This window comes from Phyllobates terribilis, unplaced genomic scaffold, assembly GCF_046119375.1.
Source record: "Phyllobates terribilis strain yellow unplaced genomic scaffold, ASM4611937v1 Scaffold_49__1_contigs__length_9717188, whole genome shotgun sequence".
In the NCBI taxonomy this organism is placed as follows: domain Eukaryota; kingdom Metazoa; phylum Chordata; class Amphibia; order Anura; family Dendrobatidae; genus Phyllobates; species Phyllobates terribilis.
Window position 1 is genome coordinate 9,184,790 of NW_027362809.1, and position 12,268 is coordinate 9,197,057.

At 53.5% G+C, this 12,268-nt stretch overlaps 1 protein-coding gene across 2 annotated transcripts in view; it reads left to right on the top strand.

The window, feature by feature from the left end:
* Window positions 1-12,268, top strand: part of LOC141191654 (uncharacterized) — an 83,377-nt gene that overhangs the window by 51,343 nt on the left and 19,766 nt on the right. Inside the window, exon 1 of one of the 2 annotated variants that reach the window (XM_073661595.1) lies at window positions 1,888-1,978. The exons of the other annotated variant lie outside the window; for it this stretch is intronic. The gene's annotated coding sequence lies outside the window, so the exon portion shown is untranslated. Of the gene's footprint in view, window positions 1-1,887; window positions 1,979-12,268 lie in introns of those variants that run through there. 2 annotated transcript variants of the gene reach the window in all.

Below are 12,268 nucleotides of genomic sequence, written 5' to 3' on the forward strand. Positions count from 1 at the left end.
TCCATCTGAAGGATCCGAATGTGGCAGATAATCGGACGTGTCGAGGCACAGAATTCCAGAAGATGGGGGATATTCGGGAGAAGTCTTGGAGGCGATTGGGTGAGGAACGAGTAAGTGTGGAGGAGAAAAGGAGGTCTTGGGAGGACCGGAGATTACGTGAGGGAATATATTCGGAGATTAGTTCAGAGATGAACGGAGGAGAAAGGTTATGAATGGCTTTGTAGGTCAGTGATAGTAGATTGAACTGGATACGCTGAGCAATTGGGAGCCAGTGAAGGGATTTGCAAAGAGAGATGAACTATAAAGAATAGGTTTTAGCTTACAAATTTTTATTGTAAAATACTGACCAAATACTGAACATGTGAATGTGGCCTTAATCTTTGTATAGGGATTTTCAGTAACAGCGCGGTCATCTGCGGAGGTTTCCCTATACCTATGATTAGGCTGTGCCACCGTAATTGTACACACGGTTACTTGGTGTAACGCTGGTGGATGTTGACCCACAGGGCCACGGGCCGGGCTTACCCTGGAGGGGCATAACCAGGTGTCTACCAGGTCTTCACTAGAGCCTCTGGTGGAGAGGATAGGATGGGCTGCTGGTAGACATCGGGTACTACTCAATGGTAGTCCCCAGGACCACAGCAGCTAGTGGAAGAGTCAGAGACACGAGTCCGAGGTATAACAGGAGCAACAAACTGGACACTAGCAGAGTGAACTGCCCAGGAACCAACATTCAGCAGAGAGCGGTGGGTGGAGCTGCCTAATATAGGACCTGCCGGCATGGTGGGTGAACAAATGTAATATTATTGTCACACCGCCAAATGGTAAAGATATGAGAGGAAAAACCTCGTGCACACATGGCTCCACTCCGTACACCTCGTACACGCGCGAATCTGCTCCATACACCTCGTACACACACGGCTCTGCTCCATACACCTTGCACACACGCGGATCTGCTCCGTACACCTCGTACACGCACGGCTCCACTCCGTACACCTAGTACACACACGGCTCTGCTCCATACACCTCGTACACACGCGGATCTGCTCCGTACACCTCGTAGACGCACGACTCCGCTCCGTACACCTCGTAGACACACGGCTCCGCTCCGTACACCTCGTACATGCACGGCTCCGCTCCGTACACCTCGTACATGCACGACTCCGCTCCGTACGCCTCGTACACGCGCGGCTCCGCTCCGTACACCTCGTACACATGCGGCTCTGCTCCGTACACCTCGTACACACGCGGCTCTGCTCCGTACACTTCGTACACACACGGCTTCGCTCCGTACACCTCGTACACACGCGGCTCCGCTCCGTACCCCTCGTACACACGCGGCTCCGCTCCGTACACCTCGTACACACGCGGCTCCTCTCCGTACACCTCGTACACACGCGGCTCTGCTTCGTACACCTCGTACACACGCGGCTCCGCTCCGTACACCTCGTACACACGCGGCTCCGCTCCGTACGCCTCGTACACACACGGCTCCGCTCCGTACACCTCGTACACACGCGGCTCTGCTCCGTACGCCTCGTACACACACGGCTCCGCTCCGTACACACACGGCTCTGCTCCGAACACCTCGTACACACACGGCTCTGCTCCGTACACCTCGTACACACGCGGCTCTGCTCCGTACACCTCGTACACGCGCGGCTCCGCTCCGTACACACACGGCTCTGCTCCGTACACCTCGTACACACACGGCTCTGCTCCGTACACCTCGTACACACGCGGCTCTGCTCCGTACACCTCGTACACACGCGGCTCTGCTACATCCACACTGTAAACCCCTCCTGACCCCACACATAAACTTCAGCTCATCCAGCACCATGACAACCAGCACAGCAGAGTCCTGCATCCACTGAGGCCCCTGATCATGTGACCCCTGACTCCTCCCCTCCTGTGACCTCATCACAGCTCCTGTGCGCACAGAGCAGCCATATATGTGGTGGCGGCTCTGCAGGTGGAGGTATGTGGAGACCCCATTACTGGGCGCAGGGGGCATTAACCCCTTCAGCACGGAGACTCTTTGGGGTTCTTGTGTTGTCCCTTTATAAGAATCATAAGGTTTTTGTTCTGTTTCCTGTAATAGATACATACGACCCAACTATGGAGACAGGAAGGGAGGAAACGTATTGTTCTCATAGTACAGGACCCCTTTACTGACCCCACAGTGTAATGCCCCCATTATGCCCCTTATGCAGGATGTATGATGCCCCCACACAGTGTAATGCCCCCATTATGCATGATGCCCCACACAGTGTAATGCCCCCATTATGCCCCTTATGCAGTATGTATGATGCCCCCACACAGTGTAATGCCCCCATTATGCCCCTTATGCAGGATGTATGATGCCCCACACAGTGTAATGCCCCCATTATGCCCCTTATGTAGTATGTATGATGCCCCACACAGTGTAATGCCCCCATTATGCCCCTTATGCAGGATGTATGATGCCCCCACACAGTGTAATGCCCCCATTATGCCCCTTATGCAGGATGTATGATGCCCCCACACAGGGTAATGCCCCTTATGCAGTATGTATGATGCCCCGACACAGTATAAAGCCCCCATTATGCCCCTTATGCAGTTTGTATGATGCCCCCACACAGTGTAATGCCCCCATTATGCCCCTTATGCAGTTTGTATGATGCCCCCACCCGCTACATCATAGGGATTCAGCTTAGCCTTACTGTAGGGACAGCTTTCCCCTATCTTTCCTTAGTTTATGTTGCAGATCCTAGCAGGAGGAAGGAGCATGCATAACATTTGGGGATTGACAGAAAATTTCCTATCGGATATGGTCAATGTTTTCTTTGAAATAATTGGCCAGATCGTCAGTGCTGAGGTTGGTGGTTGGGGACTGTGCTGTTTGATTAAGGAGAGAGTGAAAAGTGTCAAACAGGTGTTTAGGATTATTGGACCATGAGATGATGAGGTTGTTAAAGTAGGTTTGTTTGGAGAGGTGAAGGGCGGAGTTATAGGTTTTAAGCATAAATTTATAATGGAGGAAATCTTCGGCCAGATTAGATTTTGTCCACAGCCGTTCGGCACACCTGGAGCCCCACTGGAGAAAACGTGTTTGCACCGTGTTCCAGGGTTGTCGCCGTCTGTGCCGAGTTGTTCTCTGTGTAGGAGGTGCGCCTTCATCCAGGGCTCATTGCAATGTTTCGTTATAATGTTTCAGTGCTGAGTCAGGGCATGAGAGGGAGGAGATTGGGGCCAATGATGATTGCAACATTTTCATAAATTTCTGGGCGTTAATGGCATGTATATTTCTATAAGTGTGGAAAGTGGGGGTGTCTTGAGCAGGGTGACAGTTCTTGACAGAGAATGAAAGAAAGTTGTGATCACAGAGCGGAAGAGAAGAGTTAGTAAAGTCATGTATTGAACAGAGCCGGGCGAAGATCAGGTCAAGAGTATTTCCATCTTCATGTGTAGGAGAATTAGTAAGCTGTGAAAGGCCGAAGAAGCAAGTTAGCGATAAAAAATGAGTGGCAGATGGGGAGAGGGAATCGCCTATTGGGATGTTAAAGTCTCCCATGATGAGGGTGGGGATGTCATAGGATAGAAAGTTTGGAAGCCAAGTGGCAAAGTGATCCACAAACTGACGGGAGGGGCCCGGAGGGCGATACACAACCGCCACTCGCAGGGAGAAGGGGTGGTAGAGTCTGACTGTGTGGGCCTCAAAAGAAGGGAAGAAAAGTGAGGGTACTGAGGATCTAACCTGAAAAGTACATTTTGTTTAAAGGAGCAGACCAACACCAATTATTACCAGTTGCCTTTCCTGTATGTACTGATCAAGAAAGATTGTAATGGGACCCTCATCTACCATAACCTTCAAGCACTAATAAACTATTGAAGTGGGATAACCACCACCCCCATCCCCATAAAAAGAGGAAAACCCAAGGGCCAATTTTTATGGTTGAGAAGGTACTGCTCGATTGTCACAGATTTTAATATACAGGCAATAGACCTGAACAACAGATTAAGGGATGAAGGGTACTTGTGGTACATTTTGGATTCCACATCATCGTTTGCAGAAAAATGGGAGAGACAGACACTCCCCCATACCAATCCAAGAGACCAAGAAAAAGATTGGACAACACGAATAAGAAAAACTTACGACAATCAAAGTTACTGTATCTTTCATATCCTCAGAAAACACTGGGATATACTTGTGGTTGACTCTGACCTGAGGGGTGCAGTGGGATCTACTACCACAATAACTTTCAAAAAGGGTTGGTCAGAAAGAGTTGCACACCTGCACCCAAGGGGACTTGGCTAGATAGAAGAATCTGTGGTTTCATTAGATCTGGAGAATGTTGAACATGTAATTGGATGAGACCATGTAAATCTTTCTCAAGTTCCTCCATGGTTAAAACATTTTTCCAGTGGGATTATTCCCACTGTAAAACCTCAGAACTTGTATATATGGCCACATGCACCCGCCCCCTTGAATATGTAGACAAGATCAAGAGGGTGTCTAGGAGGAGAGTAGGGGAGCATTTGGGCGATATACGCCATGGTCGGTAGATCCCATTAGTGAGATACAAGAACAGTGTATATTGTGGTGAAACCGGAGACATCTCCTTTTGTATCATTGTGGTGGTTAAATCCAATGTGAGAGAGGGTGATATCAATAGATGTATCCTCAAAAAAGAAAGTGGATTTTTAGGCTTGATTCACTGGCCCCTAAGGGAATCAATGAGCAAATTTCCTATACCTGTTTAGTGTGAATACAGTCCCATTCTGGATTATATTTTTAGATTGTATGCTCTACCCATTGCTAGTCAGTTCACTGTGAATGGGGTTCACATATTGTGTCTGAGCTTATTCCACTTATACTATTTCATAATTAACAAGTGTGGTGTTCCTTGTGCATCTCTAATTGTGCAATAGAGGTCAAATTTGACCATTTAGGAATATACTGTGGGCCATCATCCCATATTTTTTGTAGTGATAAAGTACATCTACATGCCTATTGCATGATTGAAGGGTGTGCAATACTTGTTTTTAGTCTCCCATGACTCTGATCTCAGAGATAGGATTTTTCTATGTTGGTTGTAGCGCCGGCGTCCCTGCCCTCTGCTAGGCAGGGACGCTGTTCCCCTCACCTCCCTGCTCCGTGCCCGGCGTCCTCCTCCCGCTCTGCTGGCAGCGCGCGCTCCTTCCCGGTCACTGTGCTTAGGGCGCGCGCGCGCTCTCCCTCCCTCTTAAAGGGGCCGCGCGCGCCGTCCTAAGGAGTCCCCGGCCAATGGCCGGAGGACTTCACCATATATAAGGCACCTCCTCCAAAATGGAGGTGCCCGAGCAATGTTGTTGCACTGTTCACTACTCTGCTTCAGCCCTCAGGTCCCGTTGCCAGTTACCTGCCAGTTACCTGCCTGATTCCTGCCAGTTTGCTGTCTGTTTCCTGCCTGATATTCCTGCTACCTGCTTGCTAGCCTGAGGTCCGACGGTCTGCCTTCCTACTCCTGTCAGTCTGTCTATGGATCAGCTTGCCCGCTCACCTGGGAGCGCTCCTCTGCTACCTGCCTGCTAGCCTGCCTGGAGGCTCCGCCGTCACGTGCTGTGATCACCTGCTATTCCAGAGACTCTTGCCCGTTCACCTGGGAGCGCTCCTCTGCTACCTGCCTGCTAGCCTGCCTGGAGGCTCCGCCGTCACGTGCTGTGACCACCTGCTATTCCAGAGACTCTTGCCCGCTCACCCGGGAGCGCTCCTCCGCTACCTGCCTGCTTGCCTACCAGGAGGCTCCGCCGTCACGTGCTGTGACCACCTGCTATTCCAGAGAGTCTTGCCCGCTCACCTGGGAGCGCTCCTCCGCTACCTGCCTGCCTGCCTACCTGGAGGCTCTGACGTCACGTGCTGTGACCACCTGCTTTTCCAGAGACTCTCGCCTGCTCACCTGGGAGCACTCATCTGTCATCCGCCTGCTAGCCTACCTGGAGGCTCAGCCGTCACAGGTCGTACCTACCCTATACTCAGAGACTGTCCCGGTCACTTGCTGTGACCTCCTGCCCGTTCACCCAGAGACTGCCCCGGTCACTTGCTGTGACCTCCTGCCCGTTCACCCAGAGACTGCCCCGGTCACTTGCTGTGACCTCCTGCCCGTTCACCCAGAGACTGCCCCGGTCACTTGCTGTGACCTCCTGCCCGTTCACCCAGAGACTGCCCCGGTCACTTGCTGTGACCTCCTGCCCGTTTACCCAGAGACTGTCCCGGTCACTTGCCGTGACCTCCTGCCCGTTCACCCAGAGACTGTCCCGGTCACCTGCTGTGATTGCCTACCCGTCTTCCCTGGTCGCCACCCGCTCCCTTACAAGGACCGCCCCCTTGTATAGTAGCTCAGAGGTTCCGCCTCCCAGACCCGTTACAGTTTGCTCGGGCCATGGAACCCGGTGGCACCCAAGCTCCCTCGCTCTCGGACCTCTGTCATGAACTGTCCCGTCAGAGGTCCCAACAGGAGTCCATCCTGGGTCACCTGCGGAATGTCAATTCTCGCCTGGACACTCTGACTGCTCCACCAGCAACCACCGCCAGTGCCATGACTCGCAACCCGGCAGCTCCGCTGCCCACCAATACCATGGTATCCTACCCCGGACCCCGGCTTTCTGCACCTCCTCGCTTCGGAGGCGACTCCGCCCAGGCTCGGGGCTTCATTAATCAGTGCACCCTGCACTTTGAACTATTGTCCCACCAGTTTAACTCCGACCGGGCCAAAATTGCCTTCATCATGTCCCATCTCACCGGGGAGGCCCTGGCCTGGCTAAATCCTCTATGGGAGAGAGGAGACCCCCTGGTGTCCGACTTGCCTGCCTTCCTCACGGCTTTCCGGAAAGTCTTCGACGAACCCGGACGGAAGACCTCATCCGCATCATCTCTGCTACGCCTCCGTCAGGGAAGTCTCACCGTGGGCCAATATGCCATACGGTTCCGTACCCTTGCCTCGGAGCTGGCCTGGGATAACGACGCTCTGGTATCCGTCTTCTGGGAGGGTCTGTCCGGCCGTATTAAAGATGAACTTGCCGGTCAGGACGTTCCTACCACTCTCGATGACCTAATATCTCTTGCCACCCGGATTGACCTACGGTTCCAGGAGCGTGCCAAAGAGGTCACCCGTGAGAGGAGGTTTCCACGTCTAGCTCCTACTTTTCAGAAACCCGTCACTCCCTCCGTCTCTCCCCAGGTACACTCTCCTGAGCCTATGCAGGTCGACCAGACCAAGATGGTCAAAACCCGTCAGGACTTACGCCGTGCCGAGGGGAGCTGCTTCTACTGTGGCAGTAAGGAGCACCGGATCCGTGCCTGCCCAGAGAGGTCGGGAAACGCCTGTGTCTAGGTTCGCTCAGAGAGGTCGACCTAGACAAGAATAAATCCTCTCCATCTCTGCTGCTGTCAGTTTCAATCGTCTGCGGGGAGAACCGTTATTTCGAACTAGCCCAACTGGACTCTGGAGCAGCCGGGAATCTTATTTCACAGTCCCTGGTAGAGAAATACCGCATCCCCACCAAACCTCTGGCTGTACCCTTGTCTGTTGCTGCCGTGGATGGGGGCCTCTTACCACGCCCCATCCAACTCATCACCGAATCCATTACTCTGCAGGTGGGAATGCTGCATTCTGAGAGTATCTCCTTTCATGTTCTGCCTGGACTCTCTCATGCCCTCTTGCTAGGTCTACCTTGGCTCCAGAGACATGCACCCGTGCTTGACTGGCAGACTGGAGAAGTCCTTCGCTGGGGACAGGACTGCCATAAGACCTGTCTGGTTCCCGTCCATCCCGTCCGTCCTTCTCCTACCCCAGCTAATCTACCTGGACTTCTGATTCCTTATTGGTCTCATGCTGATGTCTTTAATAAGAAGGAAGCAGAGACACTACCCCCTCATAGACCATACGACTGCCCTATCGACTTGTTACCCGGTACTACTCCTCCCCGTGGGCATATTTATCCATTATCCGCTGCTGAGACCCGGTCGATGTCCGAATATATTGAGGAGAATCTGGCCAGGGGATTCATCCGGAAATCTACCTCCCCGGCGGGAGCAGGCTTCTTCTTCGTAAAAAAGAAGGACGGCTCTCTCCGTCCCTGTATAGACTATAGAGGCCTTAACCAGATCACGGTGAAGAATAAGTACCCCCTTCCGCTCATTCCGGAGTTATTTGATTGTCTGAGAGGGGCTAGAATCTTCACCAAACTGGACCTCCGTGGGGCGTACAACCTGGTTCGTATCCGTCAGGGGGATGAATGGAAGACGGCATTCAACACCCGGGACGGCCACTATGAATATCTGGTAATGCCCTTTGGTCTCTGTAACGCTCCTGCTGTCTTTCAAGAGTTGGTCAATGACATCTTCCGGGACCTTCTCTACTCCTGCGTAGTGGTGTACCTGGACGACATCTTGGTCTTCTCTCCGGATCTCCAGACTCACCCGAGGGACGTTCGTCAGGTCCTGCTCAGGCAGAATCACCTCTTCGCTAAATACGAGAAGTGCCTCTTTGAGCAGACCTCGCTTCCGTTTTTGGGCTATATTATTTCTCAGACCGGCCTACGAATGGATCCAGAGAAACTGTCTGCCATCGAGAAATGGCCTCGACCGGAGGGGTTGAAGGCCATTCAGCGGTTCCTGGGCTTCGCCAACTACTACCGCCTCTTCATACCACACTTCTCTTCCCGGACTGCCCCAATTTCCGCGCTCACCCGTAAGGGTACTAATCCCAAAGAGTGGCCGCCCGAAGCAGAGGAGGCCTTTCTTTCCTTAAAACAGGCCTTCTCTTCCGCCCCGGTGCTGCATCGCCCGGACGGCAACAAGCAGTTCTTCCTGGAAGTTGACGCCTCCTCCTCTGGAGCCGGAGCGGTACTTACTCAAAAATCATCTTCCGGGAGGATGGTAACTTGCGGCTTCTTCTCTAAACTCTTCTCCTCCTCAGAGCGCAATTATTCCATAGGAGACCGAGAGTTATTGGCCATCAAACTGGCATTGGAGGAGTGGCGTTACCTGCTCGAGGGGGCTCTTCACCCGGTAATAATTTACACTGACCACAAGAACTTGGCTTACCTCCAGCATGCCCAGAGACTTAACCCGCGCCAAGCCCGGTGGTCCTTGTTTTTTGCTCGCTTTGATTTTGTTCTTCATTTTCGCCTGGCTGACAAAAACGTCAAGGCGGACGCCCTGTCTCGATCCTTTCTGGTGTCTGATCTCGAGGAAGATCCGAAACACATCATCGATCCCGCCAGAGTAATGCAGGTGGCTCCCGTGAGTCTAAATCGTCTCCCTCCCGGAAAGACGTTCGTATCAGTACCTGATCGGGAGAAGATCCTTCACTGGGGTCACTCGTCTAAACTGGCTGGCCATGCTGGTCAGAAAAAGACCCTCCAGCTTATTACCCGGCACTACTGGTGGCCTACCCTGCACAAGGACGTAATAGACTTTGTTTCTGCCTGTGTGTCCTGCGCCCGCAACAAGGTTCCGAGACATCTGCCAGCCGGTCGCCTCCTTCCGCTCCCAGTACCTGCTGCCCCCTGGCAGCATATAGCTATGGACTTTATAACTGACCTCCCAGTCTCTGCCGGTTGTACGGTCATTTGGGTGGTTGCTGACCGCTTCTCCAAGATGGCTCATTTCGTTCCCCTGCCAGGCCTCCCGTCTGCACCCGAGCTAGCTAAAGACTTTATTCATCACATCTTTCGTCTTCATGGCCTGCCCCTCCATATCGTGTCGGATCGTGGGGTACAGTTCACCTCACGCTTCTGGAGAGCCACTTGTAAACTGCTAGATGTCACCCTGGACTTCTCTTCCGCTTACCACCCACAGTCCAATGGTCAAGTGGAGCGGATCAATCAGAACCTGACCAGTTACCTCCGGCACTTCGTTAATGCCCACCATTCTGACTGGGTGGATCTCCTACCATGGGCCGAGTTCTCTTATAACAATCACGAGAGCGAATCCTCCTCCAAATCCCCGTTTTTTGTAGTCTTCGGTCAGCATCCTCGGATTCCTTTTCCTGTCTCCACCTCTGTGGACAACCCGGCTGCGGAATCTCTCGTTAGCAAATTTTCCTCCATTTGGGAGAGTACCCGATCCGCACTCCTTCAGTCGTCCGAACGGATGAAAAGACACGCTGACAAAAAACGCCTGGATCCTCCACAATTTCGTCCTGGAGATAAAGTCTGGCTCTCATCTAAATATGTCCGACTCAAGATACCTTCTTACAAGTTAGGGCCTCGGTTCATCGGCCCCCTGGAGGTCATCAGCCAGATCAACCCGGTGGCCTATAAATTGAAACTTTCGGCCAACTTACGGATCCCTAACTCTTTCCATGTATCTCTCCTCAAACCTGTGGTACTTAACTCTTTTTCCAAGTCTACAGGTACGCCTCCTGCTCCGGTTTCTGCTGAGGACGAGTTTGAGGTAGAGAACATTCTTGCCACCAAAAGGGTAAGAGGAAAGACCTTTTTTCTAGTAGATTGGAAGGGGTTTGGTCCTGAGGAGAGAACGTGGGAGCCCCGGGAGAACATCCATGCCCCTCTTATCCTTGCTAAATTTCTGTCTGGCCTAAAAAAGGGGGGGCCTAAAGGGGGGGGTACTGTAGCGCCGGCGTCCCTGCCCTCTGCTAGGCAGGGACGCTGTTCCCCTCACCTCCCTGCTCCGTGCCCGGCGTCCTCCTCCCGCTCTGCTGGCAGCGCGCGCTCCTTCCCGGCCACTGTGCTTAGGGCGCGCGCGCTCTCCCTCCCTCTTAAAGGGGCCGCGCGCGCCGTCCTAAGGAGTCCCCGGCCAATGGCCGGAGGACTTCACCATATATAAGGCACCTCCTCCAAAATGGAGGTGCCCGAGCAATGTTGTTGCACTGTTCACTACTCTGCTTCAGCCCTCAGGTCCCGTTGCCAGTTACCTGCCAGTTACCTGCCAGAGTCCTGCCAGTTTGCTGTCTGTTTCCTGCCTGATATTCCTGCTACCTGCTTGCTAGCCTGAGGTCCGACGGTCTGCCTTCCTACTCCTGTCAGTCTGTCTATGGACCAGCTTGCCCGCTCACCTGGGAGCGCTCCTCTGCTACCTGCCTGCTAGCCTGCCTGGAGGCTCCGCCGTCACGTGCTGTGATCACCTGCTATTCCAGAGACTCTTGCCCGTTCACCTGGGAGCGCTCCTCTGCTACCTGCCTGCTAGCCTGCCTGGAGGCTCCGCCGTCACGTGCTGTGACCACCTGCTATTCCAGAGACTCTTGCCCGCTCACCTGAGAGCGCTCCTCCGCTACCTGCCTGCTTGCCTACCAGGAGGCTCCGCCGTCACGTGCTGTGACCACCTGCTATTCCAGAGACTCTTGCCCGCTCACCTGGTAGCGCTCCTCCGCTACCTGCCTGCCTGCCTACCTGGAGGCTCTGCCGTCACGTGCTGTGACCACCTGCTTTTCCAGAGACTCTCGCCTGCTCACCTGGGAGCACTCATCTGTCATCCGCCTGCTAGCCTACCTGGAGGCTCAGCCGTCACAGGTCGTACCTACCCTATACTCAGAGACTGTCCCGGTCACTTGCTGTGACCTCCTGCCCGTTCACCCAGAGACTGCCCCAGTCACTTGCTGTGACCTCCTGCCCGTTCACCCAGAGACTGCCCCAGTCACTTGCTGTGACCTCCTGCCCGTTCACCCAGAGACTGCCCCAGTCACTTGCTGTGACCTCCTGCCCGTTCACCCAGAGACTGCCCCAGTCACTTGCTGTGACCTCCTGCCCGTTCACCCAGAGACTGCCCCAGTCACTTGCTGTGACCTCCTGCCCGTTCACCCAGAGACTGCCCCGGTCACTTGCCGTGACCTCCTGCCCGTTTACCCAGAGACTGTCCCGGTCACCTGCTGTGACTGCCTACCCGTCTTCCCTGGTCGCCACCCGCTCCCTTACAAGGACCGCCCCCTTGTATAGTAGCTCAGAGGTTCCGCCTCCCAGACCCGTTACATTGGTGAAATGCAATCCAATACCATATGCGCTCCGGTGTGGAACGCATGCTTCCGGACATGCGCATTCGCAGATAGGAGACCGTGATGCTCTCCAGCATGGAACGCACATGTCCCGGCACGTTTGTGCTTTCTTCCCCCCCTCTCCGTTGTTTTGTGCTGAATTTTGGGGAGTACTTGAGAATTTATTTTTGTTCCATCTGTCTTTAGTTGATCCCACTGATGCATCAGATTAGTCCTCAGAGAATTATAATTAGAGGAACCCATGGACACATTGGGATTTGTGAAGCTGACCTCCGCTCTCCTCTATTTCCTTT